The following is a 12,014-nucleotide window of genomic DNA, read 5'->3' on the forward strand; positions in this document are numbered from 1 at the left end:
GTGTGTGTGGACGTGGTCCCCATGGATAGATTCATTTTTGTGTTGATCCATTCTGCCTTCCGCAACGACGAGATTACACAGGGAATACCGTGGAAACTTTTCCCATACCATAATGCTCCCTCCTGTGTTTGCTTTCAAACGTTTCACTCAGTACACGAGAACGGCCAACTGTTTGATGGCGCATAAAACTTGATTCGTCTGAAAAGGCCACCTGTCTCCATTCAGTGGACGTAAATGTCAAGCTGTCAAACCAACAAGACAGTATTTGTGGACCAAAATGAATACAAAACCAAATTTAAAGACACTGACATTTCAATATGTAAGACATAGTTTTCTATCGCAGAACCACAAAATCACTTGAGAATCGCTTCGAAGGCTGAAACTAGTCGTGAAGCAATAAAGTTAAAGCAGCAAAAGTGGAAAGTACCACCTTATTTTAATAAATTCGTTGATGTGGCACTAGTGACGAAAAAAACTTTCATCTAAATTTGCTCGTATACTCGCTTTTTTTGCGACCATCGTCAGCCTTTTGGCTTAAAAGGGTAGTAATTGTAACTAAATTGCAGACATTAATCTTAAATATGTAAACTGAATTGTTTTAATATGTAGCAAATTTTTGTAATCGACTGTTTACCATTGCGAAGAATAAAATAAAAAGAAAAATAAATGGTGGTAGCAATGGGAATCGAAACCAGGTCAAAACTTTAGTGGTCAGTATGGCTAACCATCTGCCTATGGAGCCGCTACTACAAGCACTGCTCAAAAACCCCTTATACACTACCCTTGCTCAATATGTTACATGTAATTTCAAAGAATAATACTGTCTGGTGCTGTGAGCAACATAACATAATGCTGGAAGATATGACGTCGCATCAGAGCATTCACTGTCGAAAACAAACAGCTGCCGGCCGGAGTGGCCGAGCGATTCTAGACGCTACAGTCTGGAACTGCGCGACCGCTACGGTCGCAGGTTCGAATCCTGCCTCGGGCATGGCTGTGTGTAATGTCCTTAGGTTAGTTAGGTTTAATTAGTTCTAAGTTCTAGGGGACTGATGACCTCAGAAGATAAGTCCCATAGTGCTCAGAGCCATTTGAACCATTTTGAACAGACAGCTGCGTCCCTTCTCTGAGTTGATCGTAGCGTGCATGACCATCATTTCAGCACTCAGTAACGGTTTCTAGCCATCGTGGAGCACGCATTGAAAAAGGAATGGCGTATTTTTAGTGCGATTTCCAGTGCGTATTCGAATAGAAATAGCATAATTTAGTACGATATTTACAGTATTCTGTAATACATTAGCACATGATAACAGGCCGTCACTGCCTCGCTCGTTAAATCACAGTACTGTCCCAGTGTAGTAGAAAATTAGTAAGCTGAATACAACAGCCACACACAGAACATACTTTCATATTCCTTTAGGCTTCGCTACCGCCTGAACAGCTTACCGATCATTGAAGATCTCTCGCTACCAACTTCATACGTGCATCACTTAAAATGTTGTCTCCGTCCGACTAGGCTCCCGATTTGATTGGTACACCTCTGAGGGCTGGCGAGCAAATTCAGAATTATATTTACGAACATCACCTCCACCCCAGAGCTCACAAAACTTTCCCCCTACACCTCTGTGAGGGCTACCAGTTGGCTTTTGATTTTGTGAGATCAAAAGACAGCTCCACGAAGTCGTTTTAACATCCACACCTTTTCGCCAGTCACCCACAAAAGTAGAATGCATGCATTTTCATTGGCCAATTCCTCCCCCTGGTACTAGTGTTACTCTGTAAGGTGGTGCTGCTTTCTAGCCGGCCGGGGTGGCAGAGCGGTTCTAGGCGCTACAGTCTGGAACCGTGCGACCGCTACAGTCGCAGGTTCGAATCCTGCCACGGGCATGGATGTGTGTGATGCCCTTAGGTTAGTTAGGTTTAAGTAGTTCTAAGTTCTAGGGGACTGATGACCTCAGAAGTTAAATCTCATAGTGCTCAGAGCCATTTGAACTTTTTTTTTTTTTTTTTGCTTTCTACCAGGGCTTTTCAAAGTTTATTTTCAACAGCAGCTGAAAAACACAGTCATTGTGGGAAAAATCATTTGTCCTTGAGCCACCCTAGTAGGTCCTGACTAAAACCCATTTAGGATTGCTAAAAGACTGGCCCATTATCTCTTGCCTGGACAAAAAACCCCATTCTCTGGATGCAGGAAGCCGAACTGCGTCGTCCACAACAGTGAACAAGACAGATGCGCAGCTACAGCCTCGAATGACATGTTCCTTTAGCAATGGGTTGGTGTGCAGGGGGTGATACAGCCGTTATTCTGGTTGTTCTGGTTGGCAGATGGATTCTCCCATCTGTGAACTGTGGGTATGATGGGTTGGCGAGGGCTAAAGGAGACCATTGGAGGGGTAAGGTGACTGCAGCACGACAGGTGGTATATATGTAAATTCTTTGTTGTTCCAAAAGGCTGAGCAGTTATATGAGTATCATCCGATAGCGCAGCTTAGCATCTACCCAAGGTATCTGTACAGTACTACAGTGCCTGTGTTATTCTGATGACGATGCAGAGTTCCTATGGACATGCGTATATGTCCAAAGGTTCAAATGGCTCTGAGCACTATGGGACTTAACATCTTAGGTCATCAGTCCCCTGGAACTTAGAACTACTTAAACCTAACTAACCTAAGGACATCACACACATCCATGCCCGAGGCAGGATTCGAACCTGCGACCATAGCAGTCCCGCGGTTCCGGACTGCGCGCCTAGAACCACTAGACCACTGCAGCCGGCATATGTCCAAAGGAATTTACACTGCAACGACTACAGCCCTGATGAAATACATTAAATGAATTCGAAAGTGCGAATAAGGACAACCATTAGATGTAGAATTGAATGATGACAATGAAAATTTGTGCTGGACCGGGACTCGAACCGGGATTTCCCGCATATCACGAGCGGGATAAATAAAAAAGTACATATTTACTTCATAAATTTTGATTCGCTAAAACTAAAACTCTCCCTCTCTCCCCATAGGATGGAGTTTGACAGAGAGGAATTAGAGTTTTACAAATGTTGACCCACATATTAATTTTTTCTGCACATTCAACATTTGTAAAACTCTAATTCCTCTCTGTCAAACTCCATCCTATGGGGAGAGAGGGAAGAGTTTTAGTTTTAGTGAATCAAAATTTACGAAGTAAATAAGTATTTTTTATTTATACGTAACGATTTTCCATGCAAAGATGAGAACATGGATTTTTTTGAATTACAGCACCAGCTACCAAGAATCAAAACAAATGTCTAAGACAAAATGTACATAGTTTTTACGTAGAATCTGATTTTGCAATAAGAAATGGGCGTTCCCATTTGAAATTTTAAAGTTGCCTCCCACCCCACCCCCCAGGGGGCTAATTTTAGACCAGCAGATGTCCCCCTCGAAAATAATCAACTTTGGATTCTACACATTTTTTCGTGTGAAGCTTATTTTTCGGGTTATTCTGGTTTGTCAACGTAAAATTTGCACCCTGTATATATATTATTAACTTGATTGCCCACATTGGACCACCTGAGTCATTCCATGTTCACTTTCTCTTTGAAGACTGGACTACTTGCTTCTTGCACTCAGCCCAGTACTATTACATTAGTTCTGAACTTAATTTTCTTAACTCATCTGAAATCTCTACCGGTCTTCTGTGCGTCATTTCTAATGAAAATTTATGATTCATATATATATATATATATATGAATCATTCATTCCATTTGAAAACTTATTTGTGATACAGGGGGTTTGTCATGGAAAGTCAACATTAAATTATATTTAAAAACCCTCCCACTATACATGTGACTTGCCAAGAGTGTGAGATGTTATCGATCTTGCACCATTAAACAACCGTGCTTTCATTTCATTGTAGTCAGATTTTTTGATATATTGTGTTCCTGTTGCTCTATATTTTCTGGAGTTTGATAGAAAATGGATATGATGCTAAGGACTCTTTGGATTAATACCAATGGTAAACGATTTGGGACAGAATCTGTGCTTTAGAATCTTATTGCATGGATGGAAGATGTGGATTTGAGCATTATAAATGATGACAAAACTGATATAGGATACACGACATGAAGCTATGAGGTGAGCACCATTGACTGAAGATGCATATGTTTATAATTTGAAAAGGAGACCAGAATACACATTCACTCAAAGATTTTGTGAGGTTGGGAGACACAAAGACAGTAATCCAATGCTGATCCTTCTGTGAAGATGGGTGTGGACGAGTTCAAGATGCTCATCACCAGCATCGTATTTGGGAGTGAATGTTACAGTCTATTGTGAATAGCCATGTGCTGTTAAAGAGGATTGTAAATGAGCTGGACTAAGATTTATTCAAGAACCCAACTGAAGCTGTAAGTTAGACTGTTGGGTAGATAGGACAGTGTTTCGGTTGGGGAGGGGATGTAATTTTTAGATTTAAAGAATGGGAGCATGAGGAGACTATCTACAGTTCAGTCAGGACGATACCGTAAACAGTGCCCACGACTTCTAGGCAGTGCGCGTTTTTCAGGGGGGGATGGGGGGATTTCCCCCCCTCTGCATCAGACCATCCCCTCCTCTGGTTTTAGTTTATGTATCCCAACCTGGGATGTTTATTTCCCATGCACTGGAGTAAAACTTTACATATAATTTAAATTTGTGGAACTGAACACTGAAAGTTTTTATTAAGTCTTACTATTAATACTATTAATATGTTTCAGTTTTCTATCATCGGAATAAGTACTACTTTTCACAAATGTGCCTCTACTTTTTGAATTCTCCTCGTTTATCTGTACCCATATGTAGATGATTTTGTAAATAAGCTTTACCTATAATGTACTTTTAAGGATATAACAAGAGATGGCTTTTCTGATAGTGCATATTCGTCAATAGTGAGTTTTGGCATTAGCATCTATTTATAAATAGCTGTTTAACCATGCGTAACGCCATGGTCCAAGCTAGTAACATATATAATTCTACTAACCCCCTAAGACATCCCCCCCACTGGTAAAAGCACAAATCGCACCCTGCTTCTAGGATAAACAAAGGGTTTATCTAAAATTGTGACAAGTAATTGTGTGACAATGCACTATGTTGTGTTTGTTGAGAAGTATAGTTTTACCTAGTTTTATTCAATGTTTTTGATGTGGTGAACAAGTATTGAAATCTGGCGGCAAGAGATGAGATAGATGAATTTGTTAGTGATAAACATACAGTGCCATTAAGTGGCTGACATTTGGATCATTGGATAAGGTGAGGATATTTTCTAGGTATCAGCAAAGAGATTAGGTTAGCTGGCTCAGTCACTTAATAGTTGATTTCTGTGAAGGAGTGAACGATGTGTTGAGGCACTTGTGAAGGTGTGGTGGTGGCATGGCTTCCAACACTTCGTTAATTTTTTGCAAAGAAAACTGTAGAGTTCCGAAACAATCTGACTTTCCTTGCCTGTAAGACGATATGGATATTCTGCTGTACTCGTTGGCGGCGTTTAAGAGTTGTTTTTGTGTCTGGTAAAAAGGTACTGTTAGTCGCCTTCCTTTCCCAGTCTGTGAAATCATCCATGAAATCTTTTTACGCTAAAATTCTAACCTATCTCTCTCACCTCTTCCCAGATGGAGGCCCCAATCCATTTCTTACCACCTAACTGTAAACCTACCTACCTTCTTACTCTCACATTCCACTTATTAGATCCTCCCACACACACACACACACACCCACACACACACACACACACACACACACACACACACACACACACACACACACACCATTTTCTTTCTATAAAATAGTCTATCAGTACTATTTCTACTCAAAAGCTTACCCTCAAGTTGCCAGCCATCAGCGTGTTCATCCACATAATGATGTGTATGTTTTACAAAGTAAATGTTGGTGAAGTTAAGTGAATTATCGATTACAAAATGTGAGGTGTCAGTACGGGAGACCAGGAACTGAACAGTCAAGTGCCACATTACTCATACCACCTGATAATCAGTACCATAAGTTTCAAGAAACAGTTAAATCAAAACTTGTTATTCACTGAACACCTTTCAAAAACCAACAGTTAAATTAAAACTTTCTATTTCACTGAATGCCTGTTTCTGATCACAAACAGTTAGTACACACATAGACTATGCCTTTCACCTTCTCATATTCTTAGTACTTTTCTACATTTCTAACATCTGATGATCACATTACTCCACTCGGCATCCTATCCTCCACTCCGTTACAAACATAATCCAAAGTGCTCCAAAAACACAGATAGTTTACTATCGTTTTCTTATATTGCATAACTAAATATTTTTGCAAAGTTGTCAGAATTTTGGAAAACCAAAAAACGGTTCAGACCAGGAAAATATAAATCCCTCAAACTGACACAATGTTAATGACTTACCACTAGGTACAGATATTATTTTGGCATTATCAACTGTACAAGTATCTTACTCATAGTACCGTGGGTACTAAACTATTATCTCTTAAGAAATTGATCATATTGAACTTAAGTCATTATTAAGTTCTTATAGTCTGCTGAAAAATAAAAAAAACAACAAAATGAAAATCGAAAAACATTTTACACTTCAGTTTCACACTCACAAAATCACTCTTTGTTTATTTGAGTGGTGCCATGTCTCGTTGTCCTTTGGACCGAAGGGGGTGGGCCTACTCACCTGTGATACACGAGTGTGGTATTGTTGACAGACCTTGCCAGCTGACTCAACCTGAGTGGACCGAGGACAGCTATCCCACATATCAACCAGTCCCAGCAGCACGATTGGTGATGAAGTGGCTTTCGCGCCATATATGCACAAGTTGGCACCCAGTCGTGCTGCACATAGGAAGCATTGAGGAGTGAGCAGGTTCACCCAGCAACTGCTCAATGTTGATGCCTGGCCCCAGCTGATCTTGCTTTGAGGAGGGAGCAACCCTGTTCAACTCCTGCGCAGACTTTCTCACTTCCTCTCAACACTCTGAAGATACAAAATAAAAACCTACTGTGCCTAAGTGACTGCTATATGTTCATCCGTTTAAACCTATGGTTGGGAAACAAAAGCTGAGTCTGTTTCGTTGTCCCCAGCACACATACACAAACCACCTTTGCCCTGTCATTGGTCCTTATCAAAATTAGGTCTGAAAGGGGGTTTGTGGAATTTCGCTAAGTCAGAGTGTCTCACTGTCACCTTCACCTTTCACTATCTCATTTACTTCTCTAGCATTTCTTGATGTTCTAGGCATTGAAGTGGGTATAAGTGGAGATCGCCCCCTGTCACTCAGTTATGTGATCAGCCGACTTTATTGCTGCACCCAAAGATTATGTTCAGTGGAGAGGGTGTGGTGACAGGAATTGAGAGAACGTGTTTGCCGAAGATTACATTTATTCATCACAAATGAATACCCTGATAACTGACAAATGAGTTCCATTTGTAAATGTCAGTGCACTCATCACCATGTGGCCATGATAAATGCTGTAGAACAAATAGTTCAGTCCTATCGCAAGTCAGTGAGCCCAAACACTGGCCCTGATGGATTGATATATCACGTGAGTGTGGGAAACAGTGGACTTGCAGCGCACTCGAAAATTAACTGCTTCCTTCTTGGCGTGTGGGGCACTGTGTCCTACAAGGAGGCGATAACCAAACGAAATGAAGTGAATGGTGTCAAATTAACTGCCTATACACGTCGATGGGGAGCTCACATTAAGCTCGATCCATATGGTCTTTGGCTAGAAGAATGAGACTGAGGAATCACTTCTGCACAGTTACATTTCTCAGCTCGCACTGCCTACTCTCATTCCATGAACTTCACACCATTGACAACATTTGGTCTAATAGTAAATGCACGTGCCAGTAGGCGCAGTGAACCACTCCCATTGTGCTGACTGTGAACAGCAGATCTGTTGTTGCTGTTGTTGTTCACGCATTTCAGTGCTGTGACTGCCACACATATACCCCGTTGGAGAGCAGAAATCAGGAGCTGTGAGAAAACGGCCTGCGGTTAGAGCGTGTGACACATGCTTGGGGCTCGTGCAGCTCATAGTGCTGACGAAACAGCTGCACTGGTGGCGCAGGCTGTTAAGCAAGGATTTGGCAGCACCCCATGACATCAGCACACTGAGCCAGCCGCCACGTGGTGGATGCACCCTCACCCAGCCAGTTAGTGACAGTAGTAACAGGCAGTGTTGGCTGCAAACTGCCCACAATAATCTGTGGCGTAAGCCCTAAGGGTGTGAGTTCCATGAAAGCATGTCACGTTCAAGAACATTGTACACTGGCATTTAATATAACTAGCAAAAGCGCACACAGGTCACATTGTCGAAAAATGACTGGCCATTCCATCGTGGAAGCATGATGCAGCAATCAATTCACCATCAATCCTCGACACAGTGGAGGCATGGGGACTGCACAAAGTATCTATACTCACACAACTATGGTGTCACTGTGGTTCAAACATGGATCTCTGAACAGCTATGGACAAGCTCACTGATGCAGAGGGTGACATTCAGAGTGCGGCAGGAATGCAAGCACCGGTCCCACAAGGTTCTATTTTAGCGCCCTTACTTTTTCTTGTGTGTATCAATGAGCTTTTATCAGTAACATTACCAGATGCCAAGTTCGTTTTGTTTGCCGATGATACAAATATTGCAATAAATAGGAAATCAAGTGTAGTCTTAGAAAGATCAGCTAATAAAATATTTTTGGACATTAATCACTGGTTCCTAGCCAATTCTTTGTCACTAAACTTTGAAAAAACACACTACATGCAGTTCAGAACTTGTAAGGGGTGTCCCACGACTATATGCCTAACAAACGATGACAAGCAGATAGAAGAAGTGGACAGTATTAAATTCTTGGGATTACTGCTTGATAATAAATTCAACTGGGAAAAGCACACCACAGAACTGCTGAAGCGTCTTAACAAATCTCTATTTGCAATGCGAATTGTGTCAGACATAGGGGGTATAAAAATGAAAAAGCTGGCATACTATGCTTACTTTCATTGCATAATGTCATATGGGATTATTTTTTGGGGTAATTCATCAAGCCAAGCTAAAGTTTTCTGGGCACAAAAACGTGCAGTAAGAGTTATATGTGGTGTGAACTCAAGAACATCCTGCAGAAGCCTGTTTAGGGCACTAGGGATACTAACTACTGCTTCCCAATATATTTATTCTTTAATGAAATTTTTCATTAAAAATATATCACTTTTTCAAACCAACAGCTCAATTCATGGAATCAATACTAGATATAAGAATAATCTTAACAAGGATTTAAAGTCACTTAGTCTTGTACAAAAAGGTGTGCATTATTCAGGAACACACATTTTCAATAACTTGCCAGCAGCCATAAAAAGCTTAACAACCAATGAAATTCAGTTTAAGAGAAGCCTAAAGGATTTATTGATGGCCAACTCCTTCTACTCCACTGATGAATTTCTCAATAGAACCAACTGATTTGTATATATATACAATATAAGTACTGCACAATTTCAGTGCAGTAATGTGTTCATTGGAAATAAGTGTGTGTGTGTGTGTGTGTGTGTGTGTGTGTGTGTGTGTGTGTGTGTGTGTGTAAGTACAATCTAACTTCTGCACCATTTTAGTGCTGTAATGCGTTCATTGTAAATAAGTATTATAGTAGTTGTATTACACATTTATCACCTTATAAATAAATAAATAAACTTTTTTATTTTACATTCAGTGCATTAGTATTTGTAAAATGATCCTTTCATATAGTGTTCATTAAAAGATGACGATCATTCCACTTGGCACCTGTGGAATGCTCCATTAGCTTATTTGTTTGAGTTGTAAATATTTGTCATGTATTGTTGTTTTTCTGACATGTTCTGCATCCTGGGGGACGTCCTCACTACGGATCAATTCGAATGAAAATAAACCTAATCTAATCTAATCTAAACCATTGCGGAATTTTATCTGACCTCAAGCCAGTATGGTGGAGGCAGCACATAGACATAGGAGCTGTGACACAAATGCAGTTGTTGACATGGGAGGCAATGTATGGAGCCCAGCTGGAGGCAATCAGCTGACGAGGTGTCCCACTGGAGATAGGGTCTCTACATCAGGCAAAGGCTAGAGTGCCAGATTCTAATCTCGTGTGGAAACTGGAGCACATGTGAGCTGAATCACAATAGCTTGTTACACAGCAATAGCAAACGATTCACAATCAAATGAACACTATGTAAAAAATATATCACAACTAGTCATTTGTCTGTTTGTGACCAACTGGTTGATCCTTTGGTCACTACAAGTATAGGTAAAAATCTCATGTACTTCAATGGCTACTAAAACGTATGTGGTTCCTCCCTGACAACGTTTCTAATAGATCCACTGCCATTTTTTCAACCTTGTGAGTATTGTGGGGTGTTATAACCTTTGTATCTGAGGGTGTTAGTTCTCGTCTTCTGGCATAAGATACGTATTTTAAGCACCTTTCTTACTTGCTGAACCATACTGTTGAAGACACATTCAAAATACATTGTTTGCAGGCACTTCTTTGTGACATAATGAGTGTTACTTAGATGTAGTTACAATATAAGCCCTAGTACCACATGATCTGGCATGCACATCCTACAAGCTTCCCTATCCACATAACTTCACCAGTACAGAATTCCCAAGTTTTTCAAGAAAGAAATTTACAATCTTTTTGCCCTGGAAAATCGTATTGTGTTTTAACCATTAGCAGACATTCATCTGCACTCTGCCCAGGGTGAATCATATTCGCCAACTTAGGTACAAATTTTCCATGCTTCATATTTTGCATCATGGTATTCTATATTTCTTGGACTTGGGGTCCAGCAGCGTCCACTTCTGCTGGACCTATTGACATTCTTGATAGTGCATCAGGTATAGCTTTCTTCTGAGCCTGCTATGTATAGAAACTCCTGGGATGCAAACATCCAGCAAGTGTTAGGCTTTGTAACCGACAATTACTTCAGTTGTTCTACATGTAAGGTAGCATCTGAATTTCTAAAAATCAAATAACACTGTCAATGATTCTTTTTTAGTGACTGAATGTTTTCTCTTCCGTTTTGACAGAGTATGACTGACAAGGGCTATTGCTCTGATCGGTTTTCCATGCTCTTTTTCTTTAACTTCATAAAGATAAACATCAAGCCTGAATTCTGAGCTGCCGCAGCCTAAAAAATTTTTGTGCTAGGTGCAGATGGAACAGAATCACTATGCTGTTCAATTTCCGTTTGATTTTGTTGAAACCTGTGCTGAGTTCTTTTGTTGATACTCAAACACTTTCTTTCTTTAGTACTCCTTGTAGGCTTTCGTTATTTTGCCCTTGCTTCCCGACTAAGCACTGTAAAAGTTGTACAGGCCTAAAAATGTGCACAATTATTTCTTGCATTTAGGCACAGGAAAACTGATAATGGTTTTCTGTTGGTCCCAATCAGGTGCAATAATCTCCTCTATTACAGCGTGGCCAAGAAATTTTACACTCCTTCTAGTGAATTTGGACTTCAGTAATTTTACTATTACTCTAGCCTTCTTGAAATAATCTAATACTTCCACGATACTTCCCAGATTCTTGAATTGGTTGATAAGTCATCGACATATATTGTGATTTCACTAACCAGCTAGCCACCTGAATGCTACCCAGCGTCTGGATAAATACTGCCATTGATATATTTAGTCATGTCGCAATTGCCACTCATAGTGTTTCAGTGTGTGGAGCAGGAATAGAATAGCCGTGTTCCTCAAGATGCGTAATGCTTAGATACCATAACTATAAACTTTTAGAAAACAACAGTTAAAGCAAAACTTTTTATTTCACTGAACATTTATGAGAAAACAACGGCTATTAACACTTCATGTTTCACTGAACACCTATATCAGATTACTTATGGGCAATAAAAAATCTGTGCCTTTATCCTTCTCATATACTCGGGCTTCAACAATCAAATTACTCCAGTCGACACCTTAGCCCCCATTCAGTTCCAAATATAGTCCAAAAACTCAGATAGCTTACTGCTGCAACCTTA

Source organism: Schistocerca piceifrons, chromosome 7 (genome assembly GCF_021461385.2).
Source record: "Schistocerca piceifrons isolate TAMUIC-IGC-003096 chromosome 7, iqSchPice1.1, whole genome shotgun sequence".
Classification (NCBI taxonomy): Eukaryota; Metazoa; Arthropoda; class Insecta; order Orthoptera; family Acrididae; genus Schistocerca; species Schistocerca piceifrons.